Source organism: Schistocerca serialis, chromosome 8 (genome assembly GCF_023864345.2).
Source record: "Schistocerca serialis cubense isolate TAMUIC-IGC-003099 chromosome 8, iqSchSeri2.2, whole genome shotgun sequence".
In the NCBI taxonomy this organism is placed as follows: domain Eukaryota; kingdom Metazoa; phylum Arthropoda; class Insecta; order Orthoptera; family Acrididae; genus Schistocerca; species Schistocerca serialis.
In genome coordinates, this window is record NC_064645.1 from 561976138 (window position 1) to 561989764 (window position 13627).

At 49.5% G+C, this 13627-nt stretch overlaps 1 protein-coding gene across 1 annotated transcript in view; it reads right to left on the minus strand.

Moving 5' to 3' along the window:
• Nucleotides 1–13627, minus strand: part of LOC126416386 (agrin) — a 354777-nt gene that overhangs the window by 112394 nt on the left and 228756 nt on the right. The gene's annotated exons all lie outside the window — the stretch shown is intronic.

The window sequence follows — 13627 nt, forward strand, 5'->3', positions numbered from 1 at the left end:
TCCTGCAGGGTTGTCCATACGTGGCATGGACTCATGTGTGAAGCAGTGCTGGAGGGAAATGATAGCATGAATCCTGCAGGGTCGTCCATACGTGGCATGGACTAATGTACGAAGCAGTGCTGGAGGGAAATGATAGCATGAATCCTGCAGGGTCGTCCATACGTGGCAGGGACTAATGTATGAAGCAGTGCTGGAGGGAAATGATAGAATGAATCCTGCAGGGTCGTCCATACGTGGCATGGACTAATGTATGAAGAAGTGCTGGGGGGAAATGATAGCACGAATCCTGCAGGGTCGTCCATACGTGGCATGGATTAATGTATGAAGCGGTGCTGGAGGGAAATGATAGCATGAATCCTGCAGGGTCGTCCATACGTGGCATGGACTCATGTGTGAAGCAGTGCTGGAGGGAAATGACAGCATGAATCCTGCAGGGTCGTCCATACATGGCATGGACTCATGTGTGTAGCAGTGCTGGAGGGAAATGATAGCACGAGTCCTGCAGGGTTGTCCATACGTGGCATGGACTCATGTGTGAAGCAGTGCTGGAGGGAAATGATAGCATGAGTCCTGCAGGGTTGTCCATACGTGGCATGGACTCATGTGTGAAGCAGTGCTGGAGGGAAATGATAGGATGAATCCTGCAGGGTTGTCCATACGTGGCATGGACTCATGTGTGAAGCAGTGCTGGAGGGAAATGACAGCATGAATCCTGCAGGGTCGTCCATACGTGGCATGGACTCATGTGTGAAGCAGTGCTGGAGGGAAATGATAGCATGAATCCTGCAGGGTCGTCCATACGTGGCATGGACTCATGTGTGAAGCAGTGCTGGAGGGAAATGATAGCATGAATCCTGCAGGGTCGTCCATACGTGGCATGGACTCATGTGTGAAGCAGTGCTGGAGGGAAATGATAGCATGAATCCTGCAGGGTCGTCCATACGTGGCATGGACTAATGTATGAAGCAGTGCTGGAGGGAAATGATAGCATGAGTCCTGCAGGGTTGTCCATACGTGGCATGGACTCATGTGTGAAGCAGTGCTGGAGGGAAATGATAGCATGAATCCTGCAGGGTTGTCCATACGTGGCATGGACTCATGTGTGAAGCAGTGCTGGAGGGAAATGACAGCATGAATCCTGCAGGGTCGTCCATACGTGGCATGGACTCATGTGTGAAGCAGTGCTGGAGGGAAATGATAGCATGAATCCTGCAGGGTCGTCCATACGTGGCATGGACTCATGTGTGAAGCAGTGCTGGAGGGAAATGATAGCATGAATCCTGCAGGGTTGTCCATACGTGGCATGGACTAATGTATGAAGCAGTGCTGGAGGGAAATGATAGCATGAATCCTGCAGGGTCGTCCATACGTGGCATGGACTAATGTATGAAGCAGTGCTGGAGGGAAATGATAGCATGAGTCCTGCAGGGTTGTCCATACGTGGCATGGACTCATGTGTGAAGCAGTGCTGGAGGGAAAGGATACCATGAATCCTGCAGGGTCGTCCATACGTGGCATGGACTAATGTATGAAGCAGTGCTGGAGGGAAATGATAGCATGAATCCTGCAGGGTCGTCCATATGTGGCATGGACTAATGTATGAAGCAGTGCTGGAGGGAAATGATAGCATGAATCCTGCAGGGTTGTCCATACGTGGCATGGACTAATGTATGAAGCAGTGCTGGAGGGAAATGATAGCATGAATCCTGCAGGGTCGTCCATACGTGGCATGGACTAATGTATGAAGCAGTGCTGGAGGGAAATGGTAGCATGAGTCCTGCAGGGTTGTCCATACGTGGCATGGACTAATGTATGAAGGCGTGCTGGAGGGAAATGATAGCATGAATCCTGCAGGGTCGTCCATACGTGGCATGGACTAATGTATGAAGCAGTGCTGGAGGGAAATGATAGCATGAATCCTGCAGGGTCGTCCATACGTGGCATGGACTAATGTATGAAGCAGTGCTGGAGGGAAATGATAGCATGAATCCTGCAGGGTCGTCCATACGTGGCATGGACTAATGTATGAAGCAGTGCTGGAGGGAAATGATAGCATGAGTCCTGCAGGGTTGTCCATACGTGGCATGGACTCATGTGTGAAGCAGTGCTGGAGGGAAATGATAGCATGAATCCTGCAGGGTCGTCCATATGTGGCATGGACTAATGTATGAAGCAGTTCTGGAGGGAAATGACAGCATGAATCCTGCAGGGTCGTCCATACGTGGCATGGACTCATGTGTGAAGCAGTGCTGGAGGGAAATGAAAGCATGAATCCTGCAGGGTCGTCCATACGTGGCATGGACTAATGTATGAAGCAGTGCTGGAGGGAAATGATAGCATGAGTCCTGCAGGGTTGTCCATACGTGGCATGGACTCATGTGTGAAGCAGTGCTGGAGGGAAATGATAGCATGAATCCTGCAGGGTTGTCCATACGTGGCATGGACTCATGTGTGAAGCAGTGCTGGAGGGAAATGATAGCATGAATCCTGCAGGGTCGTCCATACGTGGCATGGACTAATGTACGAAGCAGTGCTGGAGGGAAATGATAGCATGAATCCTGCAGGGTCGTCCATACGTGGCAGGGACTAATGTATGAAGCAGTGCTGGAGGGAAATGATAGAATGAATCCTGCAGGGTCGTCCATACGTGGCATGGACTAATGTATGAAGAAGTGCTGGGGGGAAATGATAGCACGAATCCTGCAGGGTCGTCCATACGTGGCATGGATTAATGTATGAAGCGGTGCTGGAGGGAAATGATAGCATGAATCCTGCAGGGTCGTCCATACGTGGCATGGACTCATGTGTGAAGCAGTGCTGGAGGGAAATGATAGCATGAATCCTGCAGGGTCGTCCATACGTGGAATGGACTAATGTATGAAGCAGTGCTGGAGGGAAATGATAGCATGAGTCCTGCAGGGTTGTCCATACGTGGCATGGACTCATGTGTGAAGCAGTGCTGGAGGGAAATGATAGCATGAATCCTGCAGGGTTGTCCATACGTGGCATGGACTCATGTGTGAAGGAGTGCTGGAGGGAAATGATAGCATGAATCCTGCAGGGTCGTCCATACGTGGCATGGACTCATGTGTGAAGCAGTGCTGGAGGGAAATGATAGCATGAATCCTGCACGGTCGTCCATACGTGGCATGGACTAATGTATGAAGCAGTGCTGGAGGGAAATGATAGCATGAATCCTGCAGGGTTGTCCATACGTGGCATGGACTAATGTATGAAGCAGTGCTGGAGGGAAATGATAGCATGAATCCTGCAGGGTCGTCCATACGTGGCATGGACTAATGTATGAAGCAGTGCTGGAGGGAAATGATAGCATGAATCCTGCAGGGTCGTCCATACGTGGCATGGACTCATGTGTGAAGCAGTGCTGGAGGGAAATAATAGCATGAATCCTGCAGGGTCGTCCATAAGTGGCATGGACTAATGTATGAAGCAGTGCTGGAGGGAAATGATAGCATGAGTCCTGCAGGGTTGTCCATACGTGGCATGGACTCATGTGTGAAGCAGTGCTGGAGGGAAATGATAGCATGAATCCTGCAGTGTTGTCCATACGTGGCATGGACTCATGTGTGAAGCAGAGCTGGAGGGAAATGATAGCATGAATCCTGCAGGGTCGTCCATACGTGTCATGGACTCATGTGTGAAGCAGTGCTGGAGGGAAATGATAGCATGAATCCTGCAGGGTCGTCCATACGTGGCATGGACTAATGTATGAAGCAGTGCTGGAGGGAAATGATAGCATGAATCCTGCAGGGTCGTCCATACGTGGCATGGACTAATGTATGAAGCAGTGCTGGAGGGAAATGATAGCATGAATCCTGCAGGGTCGTCCATACGTGGCATGGACTAATGTATGAAGCAGTGCTGGAGGGAAATGATAGCATGAATCCTGCAGGGTCGTCCATACGTGGCATGGACTAATGTATGAAGCAGTGCTGGAGGGAAATGATAGCATGAATCCTGCAGGGTTGTCCATACGTGGCATGGACTCATGTGTGAAGCAGTGCTGGAGGGAAATGATAGCATGAATCCTGCAGGGTCGTCCATACGTGGCATGGACTAATGTATGAAGCAGTGCTGGAGGGAAATGATAGCATGAATCCTGCAGGGTCTTCCGTACGTGGCATGGACTAATGTATGAAGCAGTGCTGGAGGGAAATGATAGCATGAATCCTGCAGGGTCGTCCATACGTGGCATGGACTAATGTATGAAGCAGTGCTGGAGGGAAATGATAGCATGAATCCTGCAGGGTCGTCCATATGTGGCATGGACTAATGTATGAAGCAGTGCTGGAGGGAAATGATAGCATGACTCCTGCAGGGTCGTCCATACGTGGCATGGACTAATGTATGAAGCAGTGCTGGAGGGAAATGATAGCATGAGTCCTGCAGGGTTGTCCATACGTGGCATGGACTCATGTGTGAAGCAGTGCTGGAGGGAAATGATAGCATGAATCCTGCCGGGTTGTCCATACGTGGCATGGACTCATGTGTGAAGCAGTGCTGGAGGGAAATGATAGCATGAATCCTGCAGGGTTGTCCATACGTGGCATGGACTAATGTATGAAGCAGTGCTGGAGGGAAATGATAGCATGAATCCTGCAGGGTTGTCCATACGTGGCATGGACTAATGTATGAAGCAGTGCTGGAGGGAAATGATAGCATGAATCCTGCAGGGTCGTCCATACGTGGCATGGACTAATGTATGAAGCAGTGCTGGAGGGAAATGATAGCATGAATCCTGCAGGGTCGTCCATACGTGGCATGGACTAATGTATGAAGCAGTGCTGGAGGGAAATGATAGCATGAATCCTGCAGGGTCGTCCATACGTGGCATGGACTAATGTATGAAGCAGTGCTGGAGGGAAATGATAGCATGAATCCTGCAGGGTCGTCCATACGTGGCATGGACTAATGTATGAAGCAGTGCTGGAGGGAAATGATAGCATGAGTCCTGCAGGGTTGTCCATACGTGGCATGGACTCATGTGTGAAGCAGTGCTGGAGGGAAATGATAGCATGAATCCTGCAGGGTTGTCCATACGTGGCATGGAATCATGTGTGAAGCAGTGCTGGAGGGAAATGATAGCCTGAATCCTGCAGGGTCGTCCATACGTGGCATGGACTAATGTATGAAGCAGTGTTGGAGGGAAATGATAGCATGAATCCTGCAGGGTCGTCCATACGTGGCATGGACTAATGTATGAAGCAGTGCTGGAGGGAAATGATAGCATGAATCCTGCAGGGTTGTCCATACGTGGCATGGACTCATGTGTGAAGCAGTGCTGGAGGGAAATGATAGCATGAATCCTGCAGGGTCGTCCATACGTGGCATGGACTAATGTATGAAGCAGTGCTGGAGGGAAATGATAGCATGAATCCTGCAGGGTCGTCCATACGTGGCATGGACTAATGTATGAAGCAGTGCTGGAGGGAAATGATAGCATGAATCCTGCAGGGTCGTCCATACGTGGCATGGACTCATGTGTGAGGCAGTGCTGGAGGGAAATGATAGCATGAATCCTGCAGGGTCGTCCATACGTGGCATGGACTAATGTATGAAGCAGTGCTGGAGGGAAATGATAGCATGAGTCCTGCAGGGTTGTCCATACGTGGCATGGACTCATGTGTGAGGCAGTGCTGGAGGGAAATGATAGCATGAATCCTGCAGGGTTGTCCATACGTGGCATGGACTCATGTGTGAAGCAGTGCTGGAGGGAAATGATAGCATGAATCCTGCAGGGTCGTCCATACGTGGCATGGACTCATGTGTGAAGCAGTGCTGGAGGGAAATGATAGCATGAATCCTGCAGGGTCGTCCATACGTGGCATGGACTCATGTGTGAAGCAGTGCTGGAGGGAAATGATAGCATGAATCCTGCAGGGTTGTCCATACGTGGCATGGACTAATGTATGAAGCAGTGCTGGAGGGAAATGATAGCATGAATCCTGCAGGGTCGTCCATACGTGGCATGGACTCATGTGTGAAGCAGTGCTGGAGGGAAATGATAGCATGAATCCTGCAGGGTTGTCCATACGTGGCATGGACTAATGTATGAAGCAGTGCTGGAGGGAAATGACAGCATGAATCCTGCAGGGTTGTCCATACATCCATAAGAGTACAAGAGGGTGGAGATCTCTTTTGAACAGCACGTTGCAAGGCATCCCAGTAACATACATGTCTGGGGAATTTGGTGGTCAGCGGAAGTGTTTAAACTCAGGAGGGTGGTCCTGGAGCTACTCTGTAGCAATTCTGAACGCGTGGGGTGTCGCATTGTCCTGCTGGAATTGGCCAAGTACGTCGGAATGCACAATGGACACGAATGGATGCAGGTGACCGGACATGATGCTTATGTACTTGTCACTTATCACAGTGGTATCTAGAGGTATCGGGGGTCGCATATCACTCCACCTGTACACGCCCCACACCATTAAAGAGCCTCCGCCAGCTTGAACAGTCCCCTGCTGACATGCAGGGTCCATGGATTCATGAGGTTGTCTCCATACCCGTACACGTCCATCCGCTCGATAAAATTTGAAACAAGACTCGTCCGGTCAGGCAACATGTTTTCAGTCGTCAACAGTCCAATGTCGGTGTTGACGGGCCCAAGTGAGGCGTAAAGCTTTGTGTCGTGCAGTCATCAAGGATACACGATTGGGCCTTCGGCTCCTAAAGCCCATATCGGTGACGTTTCGTTGAAAGGTTCGCACGCTGACGCTTGTTGATGGCCCAGCACTGAAATCTGCAGCAATTTGCGGAATGGTTGCACTTCCGTCACGTTGAACGATTCTCTTCAGTCGTCGTTGCTCCTGTTTCTGCAGGATCTTTTCCCGGCCGCAGCAATGTCGCAGATTTGATGTTTTACCTGATTCCCGATATTCACAGTACACTCGTGAAATGGTCGTATGGGAAAATCGGCGCTTCATCGCTACCTCGGAGATGCTGTGTCCCACCGCTCGTGCGCCGACCATAACACCACGTTCAAACACTTAAATCTTGATAACCTGCCGTTGTAGCAGCAATAACCGATTTAACGACTGCGCCAGACACTTGTTGAGGCGTTGCCGTCTTCATCGCCGTATTCTGCCTGCTTACAACCTCTGTATTTGAATACGCATGCCTGTACCAGTTTCTTTGGCGCTTCAGTGTAGATATCAGAATACCAGTAAATTATTACCGGAATAATTACGGTTAATCGATTAACTGCAGTTAATCCTTCATCCGTAAGTGTTAGGCGAGATAGAGAACGGCAGAGACCTGCACCACTAGGAGACGCAGAGAGGCGCGCGCCATCTCCTTGGGCGGAATGCTGCGATGGGTGCACCAGAAATCCTCACTCGGTCTGACGACCGCTCCGTGCCGATAGAGGAGAGCGTCGGAGGTGTTTAGACGAACGGTAGCCTGCCCACAGTCACGGGAGGGGAGGTGTCGACGCCGACTCCGCCAGGTCTGTTCTCCTGTGTTAGGTCGGCACGGTTTCTGCGACTTCGGGTAGTAAGACGCAGCCCGTCTGCGATCTTTGACTACACGAGTGGAATCAATGTTTATGATAGCTGAATTTCAGTTAAAACTGTGTGTTAAATCTGTTTTCTTAATACCGGTTACTGATAAGAGTAGCTAATTTTTATGGCATAAAAACCACTTTGATGAAGTGTTACTTCACTTTCAATTGCTCTGGACAGGATATTTAAATTATTTTGAGAGTCCTTGAAAAGAAGAGTTAGTGATATGACACATCACGATGGTTGTAATTACGAGCCTACAACCTTCCTGTGTAATGATGCAAAAGCATGGCGCCCCGCACTGTCACCCTCGGGCTGCTAGGCGGCGCTTCACGAAGCAAGAGAAAAACAACGGCCAGAGCTCACAGGTTCACGTGACGTGTAAGATGAGTTAATGATGTCACATTGGCACCAGATTTCACCATAGTTCTGGTGAAAACGCCAAGGTCGACGTGTCACCCCACGGTATGATCATCACACCCCCTCTTACCCACATATCACCCCTTCTTTTGACGCCTCTGCGATGACGGCCAGAACCGCGACGGCCAGTGTTGAAACCACGCGGGATTCTTATACACTCCTGGAAATGGAATAAAGAACACATTGACAGCGGTGTGTCAGACCCACCATACTTGCTCCGGACACTGCGAGAGGGCTGTACAAGCAATGATCACACGCACGGCACAGCGGACACACCAGGAACCGCGGTGTTGGCCGTCGAATGACGCTAGCTGCGCAGCATTTGTGCACCGCCGCCGTCAGTGTCAGCCAGTTTGCCGTGGCATACGGAGCTCCATCGCAGTCTTTAACACTGGTAGCATGCCGCGACAGCGTGGACGTGAACCGTATGTGCAGTTGACGGACTTTGAGCGAGGGCGTATAGTGGGCATGCGGGAGGCCGGGTGGACGTACCGCCGAATTGCTCAACACGTGGGGCGTGAGGTCTCCACAGTACATCGATGTTGTCGCCAGTGGTCGGCGGAAGGTGCACGTGCCCGTCGACCTGGGACCGGACCGCAGCGACGCACGGATGCACGCAAAGACCGTAGGATCCTACGCAGTGCCGTAGGGGACCGCACCGCCACTTCCCAGCAAATTAGGGACACTGTTGCTCCTGGGGTATCGGCGAGGACCATTCGCAACCGTCTCCATGAAGCTGGGCTACGGTCCCGCACACCGTTAGGCCGCCTTCCGCTCACGCCCCAACATCGTGCAGCCCGCCTCCAGTGGTGTCGCGACAGGCGTGAATGGAGGGACGAATGGAGACGTGTCGTCTTCAGCGATGAGAGTCGCTTCTGCCTTGGTGCCAATGATGGTCGTATGCGTGTTTGGCGCCGTGCAGGTGAGCGCCACAATCAGGACTGCATACGACCGAGGCACACAGGGCCAACACCCGGCATCATGGTGTGGGGAGCGATCTCCTACACTGGCCGTACACCACTGGTGATCGTCGAGGGGACACTGAATAGTGCACGGTACATCCAAACCGTCATCGAACCCATCGTTCTACCATTCCTAGACCGGCAAGGGAACTTGCTGTTCCAACAGGACAATGCACGTCCGCATGTATCCCGTGCCACCCAACGTGCTCTAGAAGGTGTAAGTCAACTACCCTGGCCAGCAAGATCTCCGGATCTGTCCCCCATTGAGCATGTTTGGGACTGGATGAAGCGTCGTCTCACGCGGTCTGCACGTCCAGCACGAACGCTGGTCCAACTGAGGCGCCAGGTGGAAATGGCATGGCAAGCCGTTCCACAGGACTACATCCAGCATCTCTACGATCGTCTCCATGGGAGAATAGCAGCCTGCATTGCTGCGAAAGGTGGATATACACTGTACTAGTGCCGACATTGTGCATGCTCTGTTGCCTGTGTCTATGTGCCTGTGGTTCTGTCAGTGCGATCATGTGATGTATCTGACCCCAGGAATCTGTCAATAAAGTTTCCCCTTCCTGGGACAATGAATTCACGGTGTTCTTATTTCAATTTCCAGGAGTGTAGGTGACAGAGGGAAACATTTCAAACAGATCGCCGCTCACAATCGACACGACAAGGCCTCAGAATGTGCGGCATAAGGGTCGTCAATGAAACCACCGCTTTCCGTGGGGCCTCGATTCCCGTATATTTCGCGGTCCGAACGACAGTTCTCAGTGCGGTGCGCAACAGGATGTCGTTCTTGACAGTCTTTGACGCTGCTGCCGTGCCCTGATGTTTCAGCCCCTCTCTGAGGATACTGCGAGGCTGCATCGGCATTGAACGTGATCGCACCCCATTGGTGGGCCGCTACCCCAATTTTTGCTCTCATGTATGGGTTGCAACCACAAGGGACAATTCAAAATCATTCGACGAAATTTGAACGTGATCTGAAGCAGCTAACTGTGCTTATGCTTTTTTAGCTCTCCCGTTTCACGCCCTCCTGTGGCATGATCACAAAGGAAAGCGGCATTGACAAGTGCACGAATACAATGGTGAAGAGTCCCTTTAAGACCCCATAGATCGGCAGTACCCTCAGTGGCACCTGCGCACATTTATTGAGAATTTTAAAAATGTGCCTTTACAGTGAAGACCTGCAAAGTAGCTCTAGGTGCCTGTAGATGGGCAACCTTCTTCGCGCCCCTCTGATGCAATGAACTTCTCACTCTGGCCTTCTTTTCCCTTGTGTCGACGCCTTGCTGTCTGAAGCGTCGTCCATCTTGAGGGTGATGTCGCAGGGTCCCATGCTTTTGCACCATTACAGAGGACAGTTGTAAGCACCTATGAATCAAATTTCAAACTCCTGCATTGCAATGGAATACTGTTATGAGGTTTCGAAAAAGTGATCATTTAATCCTGTAGCACAGTGTAGAAATGTTGGAACATAGCTGGGTGGAGAGTAGGTTCAGTTCCAGTAGTACCATTCCTAGCGTGAATATGATTTTGCTCTTTCTTTTGTGCTTTCTGTTCCATATGAAATACATGTAATGTGAATATATGAACTCTCCAAATCATCATGCAAGCTGTATTTTTAAAATCTTTATTCTTCAGTGTATAATTTACAGGCTGCTGGTAATAACAGTATAAATATTTTATTGAGGAATATATTATTTACTCGAAATTTTCGATTTATAAAAACCATGTGTGCTCCAAATCCCACTAACGACTGTTTACTTTAGAATTAACATACCTTACCTGTTTAATTCAAATTGTTGTCGTTGTATGTATTCCAGAATTTTCGAATCTTTAAATGTAATCCTTTGAAGTAACCAGTGTCGCAGTCTTGGAGCCCTAATTTTTTTCGTTACAAAAGTGTACAATACTCCTAAGATAGTTTACGAAATATTTCAGTTACAAAGTTTGAGTTCTAGGAAAATATTGACGGCTTTTGTAAATCTTATTGCACGCTAAAACTTTGACCCATACCGTAAAACCTTCGTATGCACTGCTGAAGAATACGGAGTTTATAATTAGTCAGTATTGCTGTGTGGTATGGGATCCTTACCAGACAGAACTGACACAGGACACCGAGAAACTTCAAAGAAGGCCAGCTCGTTTTATATTATCGCGGAATGGGGAGAAAGTGTCACGGAAATGAAAACGAAAAGGGGTGGCAGTTGAAAAGAGATCTTTTAACGAAATAGTCATTCCACCGCAGTCTGGAGCGTCTCTAGACCCGTCTTTGGCCGGGAATCTCATTGACTGGAGTAGAATAGTTATCAGTGATGAGTCCCGCTTGAACTGTGATTCAGTGCCCAGCGAAGACGGGTCTGGAGACGCCTCTGACGACGACGATGACGATGATGTTTGGTTTGGGGGGCGCTCAGCTCGGCAGTTAGCAGCACCCGTACAAATTCCCAACCTTTGCTCAGTCCGATCTCGCCACTCTCAGGAATGATAATGAAATGATGAGGACAACACAAACATCCAGTCATCTCGAGGCAGGTGAAAATCTCTGACCCCGCCGAGAATCGAACCAGTACTCCGGGCTCTGGAAGCGAGAACGCGACCGCTGGACCACGAGCTGCGGACGCGTCTGACAACGGTGGTATACCAACCTTACTGTCCTCCGCCATAAGGACGGACAATCATGAGTGATGGTCCGGGGTGCCATTTCTTTTCATAGCGGGGTCTCTCTGGTTGTCATTTCCGGTACCCTTGCTGCACAGCTGTACATCGAGGATATTCAACGCCCCGGTTTATTACCCTTCACGGCAAGCCACCCTGAGCTTAAATTTCAACAAAATTATAGCCGCCCGCACACGGCGATAGTTTCTACTGTGCTTGCCAAATCCTACCTTGGCCAGCTAGGTCGCCAGAACTCTCCCCAACTGAGAACTTTTGGAGCATTACGGGAAGGACTCCCCAAGCAGCTCGGGATTTTGACAATCTAATGCGCCAATTGGAGAGAACTTGGCACGATATTCCTTAGGAGGATGTCGAACAACTCTCAATCGATGCCATGCTTCCGATAGAAGCCATAGGTGGACCAACGCGTTATTGACTTGCTCAATTTGTGAAGCTCTTTCTCTTGAATAAATCATCCAAATTTTATGAAATTGTAATAATTTGTTTGTCTGTACATGTACACCACATCTAACGATTTTCATCCCATTCGGATAATTCCTCCGTGGTGCCTTTTTTGAAATTGTTTTAGAGTTTATTTCTCAATCGACGAACGAACTTTATAAAGAAAAAGACTATCGAGGAACACGAATCAGGTCAGTAAAGTTGCAGTGACACAAAGGAAGAATGGTAATGGAGAGGAAAAAGCGAGTAAATGTAAACCAAGTCGTAGGACATCACTTCTACATCTACATCTACATCCATACTCCGCAAGCCACCTGACGGCGTGTGGCGGAGGGTACCTTGAGTACCTCTATCGGTTCTCCCTTCTATTCCAGTCTCGCATTGTTCGTGGAAAGAAGGATTGTCGGTATGCCTCTGTGTGGGCTCTAATCTCTCTGATTTTATCCTCATGGTCTCTTCGCGAGATATACGTAGGAGGGCGCAATATACTGCTTGACTCCTCGGTGAAGGTATGTTCTCGAAACTTCACCAAAAGCCCGTACCGAGCTACTGAGCGTCTCTCCTGCAGAGTCTTCCACTAGAGTTTATCTATCATCTCCGTAACGCTTTCGCTATTACTAAATGATCCTGTAACTAAGCGCGCTGCTCTCCGTTAGATCTTCTTCTTCTCTATCTCTTCTATCAACCCTATCTGGTACGGATCCCACACTGCTGACCACTATTCAAGCAGTGGCCGAACAAGCGTACTGTAACCTACTTCTCTTGTTTTCGGATTGCATTTCCTTAGGATTCTTCCAATGAATCTCAGTCTGGCATCTGTTTTACCGACGATCAACTTTATATGATCATTCCATTTTAAATCACTCCTAAAGCATACTCCCAGATAATTTATGGAATTAACTGCTTCCAGTTGCTGACCTGCTATATTGTAGCTAAATGATAAGGGATCTATCTTTCTATGTATTCGCAACACATTACACTTGTCTACATTGAGATTCAATTGCCATTCTCTGCACCATGCGTCAATTCGCTGCAGATCCTCCTGCATTTCAGTACAATCTTCCATTGTTACAACTTCTCGACATACCACAACATCATCCGCAAAAAGTCTCAGTGAACTTCCGATGTCATCCACAAGGTCATTTATGTATATTGTGAATAGCAACGGTCCTACGACACTCCCCTGCGGCACACCTGAAATCGCTCTTACTTCGGAAGACCTCTCTCCATTGAGAATGACATGCTGTGTTCTGTTATCTAGGAACTCTTCAATCCAATCACACAATTGGTCTGATAGTCCTGGTTGCGCATGCGCGCTCGCCCAGTAGCTACTGTGTAAGCCAGACTTCGAGTCAATTCCCGGCATCCGGGGCAGGAAGCTTTCGTCCTGTCAGCTAAACGTGAAGCGGACTGGACCGACCGCGCCGTTTGCGAGGTCGAGGGATTTCCGCAGGATAGCCGATGGACTGGCAGCAGCCGTGGGAAATCAACTTCAAAGGTCTTGGCAGGAAGCAGCTCTTACTGAGAACTGGAAATGGCCAGTGGCAGTGTTTGAATTCCGTCTTCGAGGCTAATTATCCGAGAGGCCTGAGTGTTGGAATAATT